Source organism: Lissotriton vulgaris, chromosome 3_1 (genome assembly GCF_964263255.1).
Source record: "Lissotriton vulgaris chromosome 3_1, aLisVul1.2, whole genome shotgun sequence".
In the NCBI taxonomy this organism is placed as follows: Eukaryota; Metazoa; Chordata; class Amphibia; order Caudata; family Salamandridae; genus Lissotriton; species Lissotriton vulgaris.
Genome location: NC_141689.1, coordinates 676,614,690 through 676,626,927, shown reverse-complemented (window position 1 = coordinate 676,626,927; position 12,238 = coordinate 676,614,690).

The following is a 12,238-nucleotide window of genomic DNA, read 5'->3' as shown; positions in this document are numbered from 1 at the left end:
GTTAGTATAAGGGAAGTAAACAGAGAATAATGTAAAAAGAAAGACAGCTATAGAGAGTAAATGAGAGATAGTGTCAGTGACATCATCAGCAGTGCATTGCGGGTAAAAAGAGTAGAAAACATTTACCTTATAATTCTTGTTACCTTTTTTAAATATTTTTTCATACTTTCAATCTGTAAAACAGAGAACAAACATTTCCAAAAATATTAAAACATGTACTTAAAAATTAGAAAAGACAAGGGAAAAGGTTCAAGAACAAACAGTTTTTCAACAACTTTGACATTTACAGAAGTCTCTGCTTCTCTACGTCCCCTACACAATCCTAAATATATATATTTTACAAAAAACTGTATCTTGATGTTGAAGATGTAAAGCCATCATAAAATTGTCTCTAATATTTTAAATGATAGTTTCAGGATGCAAATAAGATGTCTGCTTTGAAGAGCTTTCTTTGAGGTGAGGCCTATTCCTTTTAAAAAAAAACAGTACCCGGAAATACAGCACTATAAGCATTAAAATTGACACTTACAGAAGACTCAGTTTTTCCATATCTACCTCACATTTCTAAATGTATATCATAAGTACAAACAGAAGAACATTAATTATACATGTTAAATGGTTTATTTTTGCTGTTCTCAGAATGTATCAAATTTCACTTAAATCAGTGACTTGAAGATATTCATCATGTAACAGCGGGGAAAAAAAAACACAATCAAAATGACTGTGTTTAAAAAACCCATACAACCTAAGAAATCTGATTTCAAAACTCCTTAAAATTAACTTACTTTCAATGACGTCGAAGGATCTCCTATGAACAGCATCCACTCTGTTGTGCTATAAATATTTTCAGCCCGCCACTTTCTGAAAGAAAACCTCCATCGATACGAAAAATATGTTACATAGAAAAAAAGACTTCTCTCATTCTATCACATGTTTCCACTAGGCCAAATCATGTTGCCGCGATTCGCAAGTCTTGTAATTCTTCCAATCAAATCCCGACATTTTCTATTTTCGCAACTTGCAAAAAGAAAACATTTGAGATTATTTTCACAATCCTGGACTACTAATATCTTACTCTTCTTTGTCACTCATGTTCTCCTTTTCCTATGACACTGATACTGCTTACTATCAAGCAGACTTACTTGCATCAGGTTTATATAGTCGGATTTTACAAAATAACATTATAATTAAAAGTTTTGGACCAATAATCTAGACAGCATTGCAGACTTACATTCCCTCAACTTGATGAACCTTTTCCAATTCTTCACAGGAAATCTCGAGATTCTTTCTTTAAAATTTTGGTTTTAAAAACACCAGGTAAGAATTTTTAAGGTCAAACGGCAATTTTTTTTTGAAACTTACAACGGAATCATTGCAGAATGACCAGCCGTTTCGAGACTTTAAATAAGCTGTATAATGTCCTGAAGTTGTTGAAGGACCATCGTGATAGATAATTGCTACAGTTACAAAAGTCCTTCCTGATATTGAAAGCTGAGAAGCCACACATTTTTTTATTAAAGTTGTCAATTTTGATCCATCAGGCCTACATCGTTGCATCATTAAAATGACATACTGTCCATATCTACGTATAAGTAATGTTGACATCATTTCAGATTTACATTGGCTACACTCCATGTTGTGATCCGCTGCATTTACTAGCTTATTAAAGGAGACTGATTTACTGTCTGGTAAAGTTAAATATATAAATCTTTCTGAGTCTACACTAGTAGTACTTGATACCCTACAATTCTCGCAGTCATGCTGCCATTGATAAGAAAGCCCAAACAGGTGATCTACATCTACACCCTCAACTTGCAATATATCAAGCATATACATTAAAAACTCCTGACAATCTTGCTGATTATTTTCAGAGAAGTCTGTTTGACCTGAACATTCATCTAACAGATAACGAACTTCAGACACACTTTCTACTTTTGTTCGATCAGTGCTACATTTCTCGAAAACAGAATTCAACAAACAGCATAAAATTTGTTCAGAATTCAACAGAATCTGTTCTTTTAAACTCTCTAGTGAAAAGAGAACATTAACCACTACATTTGCATAGCAGTTGACACCAGAACTGTTTTCAAATTGAAAACCGACAACATCTTCAACAGAATCCACTTTCTTTCTGCTAACAATTTTCGGTTCATTGACTTTTAGTCTTTTTGCAACAACCTCCCTACTATTACTGCTATTTCTACGTTTGCGGCCTACCACACGTTTCTCAAACAAAGGATATTGAGGCAAATGTGGCGCATACTCTCTTCTTAACCTATTGTATTCCTTAACACAATCTAGATCCGCACAAATGTTTGTGACATCACAGTCAATCAAGTACAATCCCGATAAAGTTCTAACTCGTGACAATGCCACATATGCCATACCCTCCTTGAACACAGAACTGCCAATATTCACCAATGCACAGTCTACACTTAAACCTTGCGATTTATGGATTGTCACCGCATATGCCAAGCAAACAGGAAACTGTTTACGGCGAACATATAAATCTTTAACAAGCAAAAACCTAGCAGAACAACGACCAATTTGCTGTACTTCCTCAATGCCATCAAATTTAATTCTTAAAAATTCTATTCCATCTCTATTTCTGTATTTCTCAAAATCAACAACATTACCCATTGATCCATTTACCAGACCTCTTTCTACATGTAAATTCCTTCTCAAAATAATTCGGCAATTTAAACACACATTCAAAGTCTTTTCAAAACCCGCTGTTTTAGATATAGTCTTCTCTAATGAATCCAATTTTGATTTCAAATTGTCTGACAAAATAATTGTTGATCCCATATGCTCTAATTTGTCGATAGCTTCAAGTTTCACAATCTCTTGCTTTTCTAAATTCAACATTTTGTTGTTGAAGATGGCACATTCTGCAAGAGTTGGCATGAGACATATCCCGGATTTCTTCTCAGTAATTTTCTGAAAAATATTCTCAGGCACAATCTCTTGTTTGGGATATAAATTTGACAGTAATCGTGCATTTAAAGCTTCTTTCCCATGCTCAGTCACTTTTCCAATTCTAATATCTTGTAGAATATTCTTGTAATCTTCATCCTTTGCCTGACGCATATTTTGATGCAGTTCTGCATAATTGAAGTTTAACCATATATTGACGTTGCCAATGCTCCCTAGGCACTTCCTGGTATCTTCATGCGTGAGTATTTTGAACACAGGTTGACCTTTTACTGGTGTCAGCTGCAGAAGATCTCCGAAAACAATGATGTGTTTCCCACCAAATAACACATCATATTCAGTTTTAAGTACTTCTTGTATTCTCAAATGCACAAAGGCAAGCATGACATTGGAAACCATGCTTACTTCGTCAATGATAAGTAGTTTCATTTTCCTCAAGACTCTTGAAACTTCACAGCAAGCATCTCCAGATAACTTGTTGTATTGTAATTTGTTGTCATGCTCCACCGGCAGCATCAGTAGACGATGCAAAGTAATACCTTTAATGTTATGTGCTGCCAGTCCAGTAGGAGCGGTGACAACACAAGACAGCGATGACTCAGTCCTTTCCTGCAAATAACAAGAGATTGCTTTAATGAGGAAACTTTTTCCAGTTCCCGCTTCTCCACTCACGTACAGTCGGACAGGCTTCAACGATGTACATGAGCACTTGTTCTTCTCATGACTTAATCCGTGCTCAATTTCCGTGGTAACTTCATCATATATTTTCCTCTGCTCAACGTTGAGTTGTTTTTCCAAGTCTTCTAAGTTAACTGAATCCTCCTGAGCATGTGCCATGGCTCTTTCCACTTCATTCATAGCAGTGGCAGCTTCATTTTCGATAATAGGTCCTCCAAGTGGATCTTGACTCAATGAAACAGAACTCTGACTGTCCTGAGAACTGTCTCTGGCAATCTCGGCTGCAATCGTTGCTTCCTGCTCAATTTCCAAAGTTAGCATTTCTTGATATTTAGAAAAAGCAGGACATTCTATGGACTCCTTGGCTGCATTGAAAGAGTCTTCGTAACAGAGGAAATCTCCAAGCAGTTCCTCTTCTGCACGCCAAGGCTTGAAAAGTTGCAAAAGTGCTAAATAAAAAAACTCCTTTTTTTCTGGAGATTCACCACTCAATTTTCGATGGTTTACTAATTGGCATTTTCTTTGCTTGACCAGGCATCCCTCACTTCCAATTACAGCATACACTCCTTTCTCAATATCTTCTTTGATGTTCCTCTTGAATATATAATTTTGGAGAACCTCATATAGACAAACATTCTCAAGGTGACTGCTTCGATTTGGATAATATGTATCCAACATGTTGGTCTTCAAAATGTCGGTACTGTTTGGTTCCTTTTCTGCCAAATACTCAATTTCCCGGACAGGTTTTAGAACTCGATTTCGCGTTGCAGCAAGATCAAGACTCGCCCAAACGAGACTCCTGGATTTGGCATAGAGACTTGCTGAAGACAACCGGTCAGAACATTCGTAAGCTCCGATTTCTCGATGCGACAACATCTTCAGACTGAAACTGTACAACTTCTTGCTGAGGCTCTTTTCATGAGAAATATCCTCCCACATATCCTTCAGTTCTGTCTTTTCTTTTTTGGTGATGTAAGATGTCACATACCGAGCCACAGCCATACAGTTGTCAGCCACAAACTGTATATCCATGTTAGCATTCCACATGGACAAAATCACTGGGTTGTAGTCATTGATGTACTTGGACTCTTCGTTCCTTTTCAAATTGTATGTATTCTTGGGTGATTTCCTCGTCACATTATGTCGCAGCGAAGACATCAAACTGTTCACTCTTCCTTTAGAAATCACCGGTCGTGGAAAGTTGAAACGACATTTGGTGTAGAACTTGTCCTTGTTTCTGAATTTACGACGACAGTACTTTCCACAACGATGGCTTTGGAAACGTAGAACTTGTTCTCTTAGACTTTTCTTCTCCGTTGCGTTTGGAACAGCACACGTAGAATACTGTTCGATGAAATTCATCACTAAGTCATCCGGATCTGTTTCAAATTTAGGTGCATCCTTGATCCACAACAACATATGTATACGAGGGGCACCTCTTGCTTGGTACTCCTTTCTCCAGAAGAAATCCAACACCTCTCCAAGAGGTGGATTCTTTTTATTTGTGATGAAAGACATCATAGCTTCAAATCTATGATTGAAGTACCTGCATACATTCACTGGATCCAAAGAACACAGTTCTCCAGGTGTCTTGAATTCAATGTTTTCAATATTTCCATTTGCCTCTCGTAGAAATTCAAGTAAGTCTTCCCAGCCATACTCGGCACAGCTCAGAGTGAGGAACCATGTTGGAGTTTCTAAGTTCCTCAGCATACATTTTAAATCACCATGACGACGGTACCAGTACTCATTAGTACCACGCTGACACGCCATGAGATTAATTAAGTGAGAATCCAAAATACTGTCTTGGACATTGACTTTATGCATAAAGTCACTTGCCGAGATGTTTCGCATCTGTATACCACTTTTTAAGATGTGGTTCACTGCATATGACAGTCCAGACAGATCGCTTTCAAACAGGAGATGAAACAAATAGGGAATGCATTGCCGAAACCTAGGATCTGCTGCATACAATCGTAAAGTCCGGTATTCAGACGCAGGAATTTGATGAGGTCGCTCATCATATCTTCCTCCTTGACCTGTGGGAAATAGCTGTGGGAAACACCGAGCTTCCAAACTTTCCTCCCAAACACTAATGGGACTCCCTTTGGCTTGTTTCATTTGAAACAACTCAATAGCATTCCCCATGACTTCCTTGGAATGCAAAGGATGAACACTATAATGTTCATATATTTCTTCACTTTTAGAGGCCTCTACTTTCTCAATTTGGCCAGCACACAAATCGCTATCCTTTTCATCACTTACTTCCTCTTCTGCAACATATACATTCTTATAGTACTTATTATTTTTCTTCAAATACACTGTTGCCTTTTTGACTTTCCTAACATCCACTAAATCTTGCCATATTTTCTTATTCTTTGTCGGAACCCCATTAACCAAGATAACCAGAGGTTCCTCTTCCACTTTTTCTATTCCAATTGTGTTAATGTTTTTCTTCAAATCTAGAGGCAAATAAACAACTCTTCCCTTTAATCCTCTCTGTAAATCTGCTGGAGGCAACTTCCCTGTCTTTGGCTCCATTCTTACAATAGCCTGAAAGGGATGGATACTTTGAATCAAAATAGATTCATAAGTATTTAAATCCTTCAATTCAGAAGGAATCTCAACCAATTCCAGATTATTATGAACTGCCCTAGCAGGCATCTGGTTTTGGTTTAATTTATTACAACAATAAGTACACACACGTTGATCCGATCCCAAATCAAAATAATTTTCTACCATCAAGTATGTGGCAAAATCCTTCCATTCACTATTATTTTCCCTTTCACTTTTTGCATATAAATCCACTACCTTAGTCTGATTCTTATAATAAGTGCGTCGACAACATACACAAGTGAAATTAGGCCTCTCACTTGATTTCATCTGAAACGTGGCAATTTCCTTCTGAAAATTATCTGTACTGGAAACCTGTACATTATCTTCCACATTACCCTCTACTTCTGGGTCAATTTGAACATTCTCATCTTTACTACCAAAGTAACAAAACTCAATTTCTTCACAAATATTCTTCACATCTATTTCAGAACCATGCAAAAGAGCAGCACATAATTGTTTAAGCATAATTGCTGGACTCTTAGCATAATACAACATTCTCACTAATTTTCTCACTTTATTATGATGCACTGCTAGCATCCTGAAATGATGAAAAACACTCTGGCATACTCTCCTGGAAAGACAAGCCAGTGAATGACCACGCAAACCTGTCATTTGTCTCACTCTGCAAGGATCTAAATCTTGCAACAACTTCATTTTCTGCTTCAAACTTTTCTTATTAAATGTCCGTATAAAATCACAAAGCAAATTGATGGAAACCTGTCGCACACTGCAAATAGAACTACACTTCCAAATGTACACAGGACCCTTAGGACGTCTTCCTAAAACCTCATCACTTAGCGCCTCTTCTGTCTCTGTTGTCACAAGTTGTTCTTTTTCAACTGGACAACCATCCTTCACTTCATAAGCTCGACCACTGATGTCAACTGCATGCACCAAATCATTATCCTGAAAATAAGTCTCCTCATTAAAAAATGCCTCAGAACTTGAACTATGCATCCATTCTCCGGAAAAAACTTCACAAAAGTTAGTACGATTTACTACTCTCTTCCATCTACTTTTTGTTTTGAAATCAGAAATTACCTTGCTTAGTTTCCTAATTCTATTGATTACCAAAATAAACAACTTTCGCTTAATTTCAAAAGCATGATCAATAATTTTCTCTACATTTTTCTTCTTCTTATAAAATGCCGCTTTCTGTTGGCCTTTCTTTTTAATATTTTTCAATAAATTAACTAATATCCTATTACGGAACATTCGATTTCGAATGTCCCTAAACTGTTGTTTCCTTCTACTATCATGCACAGAGTTATCTCTTCCTCTACCAGTAACATTTGTGATGGGTCTCTCCTTTCCATTTAAATTACTTTTCTTTTTGTGAACTGAAACATTTTTTTGAGCAAAACTTTTTTTACTACAAATATTTCTTAAGAATGATTTCGTGCTCTTACCCGGACCTTTCTTGGTGTTTTGACAAGTATTTGGGGAAGAGGACTGCTGCAAAAAAACATCATCCTGCTGTCTTTGACGTTTTCTAGCCTTTCTTATTCTACTTTTGGAAGGCATTTTACAAACTATGAAAGAATCTGCAGTTGAATCTGTGGAAAAATATAATATAAAATGTTATTAACCACTATTACCAAACAGTAAATAAATAACAGTCATCTAAAACTTAATGCCGTACTAATTATTTAACATAGCAAATATTTTCCACCAGCACTGCATCACAAAAATGACACTCAATGGTACAAAACAGGCATACAACACTCATAAATCACTCCCTAATATTTTAAATCATTAATTCAGGATGACGATAAGATGTAGCCTATCTAAAGATTTGTTTAGGCCCAGATCTTTAGACTGGGGTGAATGTGTGTCATTGATCCACATTCAGTCCATCACCTGTTTTGTTTATTTGAGGTGAGGCCAACACATGGTTGCAGATAAGATTATCACTGAAAAAAACCAAGGTAAAAAAACATGTGAAGGCCTACCAATGAAGTAAATCATTAAATGAAAACCAATACATTTCTGGAAATATGCACTACTAGTGCTTCATAAGATGTTTTGGGTCATATTTATAAGGCATTTGAGTGTCTAGTATGCTATTTTACGTTGTTCATGGTGCAAATTTATTGTAAATACGCTCCCACCTGCGGTTGGCAAATTTAGATTTTGATTATGGGAGTTAGATAGGCATGTTAATAATTTCCCAAAAATGGTGTATAACCCCAAACAACCTTTGAAGCAAATGCTCTTAGCCATGTTATCCACCTCCCATTGGATAACATGGCTAAGAAGTGCTTGCAAATGTGAAAAAAAACGGCCGCAATGCATGAATATCGCAGAAAAATCAGCGATATTCATACATTTTCCAGCAAATGCTCTTAACCATGTTATCCACTTCCTATTAAATAACATGGCTAAGAACTGCTCAGGGCTCCATGAGGAACGCTTTCCATTTAAAAAGGGAAAAATAACATCAAAGACACTAAAATGCCTTCTAAATATGACCCCAAACAACCTATGAAGCTCTAACAGTACATATCCTGAAATTTAATTGATTTCAAAATTCGTTTTTAAACACAGCATATAAATCAATTGTATACCTGCATTCATGAAGAAATGACTAAAAATGTCCTTGAGACACATGAAAGTGTTTTCTGGAATGCCCTAGCACCATTTTTGGGACACTATTAACATGGCTAGGTAACTCCCATAATCAAAATCTAAATTTGCCAAGCGCAAGTGGGAGCGTATTTACAAGACACTTGCCCCAAGAGGAACACTTTCCATTTAAAAAGGTAAACATAACATCGCAGAAAAGTCAGCAATATTCATGCATTATCCAGCAAATGCTCTTAGCCATGTTATCCACCTTCCATTGGATAACAGAAAGCTGATTGGCTCTCCGGTGTCTGTCAACATTCTAAATAGTCCGGAGCGGCCGCCATCTTATCTCTCGGTAGGATCGAGAGAGAAGAAGAGGTGAAAAACGAAGGGGGAATTTATTGAAAGGGGGCAAGGTATACCCCTCTTGACCCCCTAGGAATGTTGTTGGGGTTATTAAAGGGTCCCGTGGGGAAAATAAAAAAAAAATGATTTTTCACGGTAGAAGCGCTTCACGGGCCGCGAACTGGGCCGCAAACTGGTAGCGAAACGGGAATTCGCCATTTTGTGCTTCGTTTTAATTGTTTAGAGACAAAAATTATCGCCGCACATCGGCCACAATGCATGAATATCGCTGAAAAGTCAGCGATATTCATGCATTATCCAGCAAATGCTCTTAGCCATGTTATCCACCTTCCATTGGATAACATGGCTAAAAACCGCTCTGTGCGTGAGCTTTTTTTTTTTTTTTTTTGCTGCGTGACGTTTGTTAACGTTCGATTCGATGGAAATCAGGAAGTGTTGAACACCATTTTGTCACTGCAAGTAAATATTTTATTATAAATGAATCCTTATTGATAAACATTGTCTGCGCCATCTTGCGTTTTTGTCCAATGCCACAATTTTGTCGTGCACGGCAGCCATTTTAGATGCCTTGACCAGGGCCACTCTCTGCACGCCGCCGATTCTCAGCATGGCTCCCCACCCTCGCACGCATCTCCCCCACGCAATGGTCACCCCCGCTCTCTCTCTCATGCATGGGCCATATACTTCCCCCATCTGAGCTGCTCTTCTCTGAGAATCACACCCTGTGCCCGCTCGACACCTCCCTTTCACCCTATTCACTACCGCACCCTCTGACACTTCTCTTCCTCTGTGTCCGATTGTCCAGGCCGGACCTAGGCTATCACCTAGCCCTGCGGATGTAGTTTATGGCTCCAGCTGTAGAGTATCCAGACATGCCAACCCTCCCGATTCAGGTGTGAGACTACTGATTTCAGTGCTAGTCTTTCGCTTCCCGATTCCTGCAAGGAAAAACCCGGGGGCATATTTCCAACAACTAGCGGTAATTTTTGTCTCTAACTTGTTTAGAGACAATAATTATCGCCGCACTTCGGCGAATTTTATCGCACATAAATTGATTTCTTAAATCGTTTTTAAAAACAACATATCTGTTTCAGCTTACATAACAAACCATGGAATGGGCTCCATGTACCACAATAACTTGTGTTACTGCATGCCAGAATGTTACACCAAATATGCAATTACAAATTCTCTATAAAACTAATTCTATTACTACATCACTAGAGACAAAACCACATTTTAAAAACACAGCTTTCTTCATCATTTTCTCCTTAAATCATACTATTCTCTATCTAAATTAAATAAATCTTTTCTCACCTTAGCAAATATTGTTTGAGTTTTGAAAACAGTCTCAGAAATACACCAAATTGTCTTCAGCAGAAGAAAAAGGATGCACTCCAAAGGCTGCAGCTATTGAAAGCACAGAAATACAGATATTCATTTCACATATCTCTCATATTAGCCAATCATACCTCTTCCCTCACTTTTTTCAAATCAAAACCCTTCCCCCCTCTGCCCTCTCTCCCTTGTTTCCATAGCAACCACCTCCTGGAAGACCTCTCATGTTTGCAAATTCACACAACAATGTTTCAATTGAACTCTGAACTCTCAGTGCACCTGCGTATCCAGTGCAATCTTTCATTAAATGTTTCTTCCTTGACCATTCAAATTACATCTTTCAAAGAACACATCCATGCACCCTAACTTTCTGTTTTCAGAAATGGAAATGCACCAATCACTGCTAATTAATCATTAGCATTGGAAATCCACAGTTTTTTTTCTTTACAAACTCCTACTGTTTCGACTGCCCTTTCATTACCACACTTCATCTGACTGCAGAACAACCTTCTCCCACCATGTTTAAGGTCTGGATTGTTGGACATAGTTACATCCACTGGGCTCAAAGGTATGCTGAGAGCAGAAATTTACCTAACCTCAATTTACAAGATGTGGAAATTAAGTGGTTGGGCCAAAGAGGATTAAAATGTCACCAATTGATACCATTGGTGAAAACCTTTATGCATTTGCCAAAACCTGACCTGTTAATAGTGCACTGTGGAGGTAATGATTTGGGCACTTTGACAGGGGTAGGTCTGGAAATGCTTTTAAAGGACACCTTTGAGCAATTAATGGCACTTTTTCCTCAAACTGCCTTGGTATATTCCAATATATGCCAAAGACAGAAATGGAGGTGGTCCAACCAATTTTGTCCACAAATTGAGAAAGCGAGGAAGCATGTAAACAAATCTGTTTCAGCTTACATGAGAGACCATGGAATGGGCTCTCTGTACAACAATAACTTGCGTTACTACATGCAAGATATCTACAGAGGAGATGGAGTTCACTTCTCAGATGAGGGCAACAGAATTTTCATTCTGAATTTAAGACTGTGCATTGGTACCTACTTATAAGTACCTAAATGTACCATAAACCCAAAAGCTCTTCTCAGAGCTACCCTACATCTGATCACTCACAATTATTATTTTTCTCTAACTTTTTTCACTAATTTTCCACAAAATTCGCTCCCCGGAGCGCTACCCGGTTCGCTAACCGAAAGCTAACCTCGCGGATTTTTTAAAAAAAAGTTTTTTTTCCGCACATATAAGCCTCCTCAGCCACGCTCAGAAAACCTAGGGGGTCAAGATAAGTCTACCATGACCCCTTCTACCCATTCTAAACATTATTTGCCCTCCATCTTGTATCTTAATGCGACCGAAACACAAAATGGTGGACTCCCGTGACGCTTAAGGTTCGCTAACCGGGCCGCTTTCCGGAAAGCGGTCCTAAAAAAAGGCGGGAAAGTAATTTACAGAAAAACGACTAGAGACACTCTCACCAAATATAGATTAGCTCATACTACATAACAATCCCTTCCATTCTCACAAATTTCATTGAAATTCCATTTAGCCATTTAGCCTGTAGACCTCTCCAAGTACCGTGAGGTAAATTACTTCACAAAACACATCTGAATTGTTGGAATTGACAACCAATGAAAATGTTACTTTCATTTTCTACTTTTATTACCTGACATTTAATTGGTTATATACCTGTATATATATAAAGGGAGAGAAGGAAACAC